We start from the raw sequence: 2,068 nt of genomic DNA on the forward strand, positions 1-2,068 counted from the left end.
AGTGTGTCCTTGATGGTCTGTGCTGAGGGTCACATAGTCATGAGTCATGCTCTATCCTTGGTGCCCTGACTGCCTTGGTCAAAATGCATTGGACCAATCTTGTAAGCTCTTCTTTCCCCCTAACACTTTGTGTATGTCCCAATCATGCCCTTGTTCATGCGTCTATAATTCTACTTACAACTGTAATATTTGGTCTGCCACCTAACCTGAATTTGTGGCAATTTCCTTTGCTAAATGCCTTATTTAACTAACATCATGGCTGTGAATCCTTCAATACTATCATGCACTCATGTTAATTATCTACATCTGGATGTTTCTGTGCCTTTGTTTCTTTGTGTGTGTGTGTGTGTTTCAGATACTTTTTATTTCTTCAAATTTATTTATTTATTAGGAGTGACTGAAATAAAAATAGAATTGAGCCCCATCATCATCATGATCATCGTGGAAATGGCTTTAAGAGAAAACTGGTCAGATGAATATTATTGCTTCCCATTTTCAACCAGTAGGTAGTTGCCATTGATCTAGACAGCCAACCGTCTGCCAAGAATGCTTGAGATATGTTATATAATACAACATGCCCATTCACGGGGACACCCACTAGGAAATAACTTAAGTGTACTTCTTGATTTCATCGTACAAGACCAGCACAAAGGCACCACCCATGCCTCTGAGCACATTGGACCAGGTGCCCTTGAAGAACACTTTGCTCCCTTCATCCCGATCGATCTTCCTCCAGCAGTCCAGCGTGCGGGTGTACATGATATCAGTTCCTTTGCGCCCCGACTGCATCCTCATTCGGCGACGAATGGTGTCAAATGGGTAGGAAGTCACCCAGCCACGGCTGTGACGGACCGTGCAATCATCCAGCTGACAAAGATGTGGGTGTTCTTGGGATCCGGAAGCATTCCCTTTGCGGTGTCATAGATGCCGAAGTAGGCAGCCAGGTAGATGATAATTCCCTGCACAGATACGTTGAAGCCCTGGTACAGGCCCCTAATCCCGTCAGACTTGGTGATTTTAACCAAGCTGTCACCGAGGCCTTTGAACTCCCGTTCGGTGCCGGCTTTGCCCACATCAGCTGCTAGACGGGTAAGGGCAAAATCAAGAGGGTACACAAAGTACAAAGATGTGGCCCCCGCGGCACCACCCGATGCCAGGTTCCCTGCAAAGTAGCGCCAGAACTGGGTCCTCTTGTCCACACCACCCAGGAAGATCTGCTTGTATTTATCTTTGAAGGCAAAGTTGAGAGCCTGGCTGGGGAAGTATCGGATGACATTGGCCAGGTTACCACGCCAGAAAGACAGGACTCCCTGCTCCTTGGGGATATGAACCACACAATCGATGATGCCCTTGTACTGCTTATCTGCGGTGATTTGCTTGCTGGCGTGCTACACCTGCTGCAGCAGCTTGACCCGTTCGATGGGCTCTACCGCCGTCTTGGAGATGGCCGCGGTCACTCCACCTGCCAAGAAGTCCTTGGCGAAGGACACAGCGGCATCTGTCATGTTGGAAGAGAACGAGGTGACGGGCGACCGCTTAGATGGAACAGGAACCGGCTCTGACTCCGGGGCTCTGGGTGCCTTTGTTTCTTTAAGAGTTAATTATCCTTAAATTAAACTTGTGATTGGGGTCCCTTTGGTACTCTAAAACAGATTTGAGTCAAAAACAGGCATTTCATTAACAGGTCCTGTTTTGAGGAGCATCTATTGTTAAATAACAAAATAATATCGATGGGAAAAATCTATATGAATACCAATGCAAATATCATAGTAAAATCAGTCACAAAGGGCTTGGGTTATTCTACTGAGTAGCCATCTCAAATGATAATATTTAACCCCAGGATTGAGTAGCATGGGAAATTATCATAATTGCTCATATATAAGCTGAGTTTTTCGGCACAAAAAATGTGCTGAAACACTGGAGTTCAGCTTAGACATGGGTCAGTGACACCCCAGTGAGTTGTAACATCTTGCTGCCACCCCCAAAGTAACGGGATGAGCCCCCGTTATCTCGCGAGTGATTGCCATTTCTCTGCTGTTCATTCAAAGCCCTGCTGACACCACAGGGC

General features: G+C 46.5%; 1 pseudogene; it reads right to left on the reverse strand.

The window, feature by feature from the left end:
* Nucleotides 1-424: 424 nt before the first annotated feature.
* On the reverse strand, nucleotides 425-1,516 carry LOC142454253 (ADP/ATP translocase 2 pseudogene; annotated as a pseudogene).
* Between the last annotated feature and the right edge of the window lie 552 nt (nucleotides 1,517-2,068).

The sequence above is a fragment of the Tenrec ecaudatus genome, chromosome 8 (genome assembly GCF_050624435.1).
Source record: "Tenrec ecaudatus isolate mTenEca1 chromosome 8, mTenEca1.hap1, whole genome shotgun sequence".
Lineage (NCBI taxonomy): Eukaryota > Metazoa > Chordata > Mammalia > Afrosoricida > Tenrecidae > Tenrec > Tenrec ecaudatus.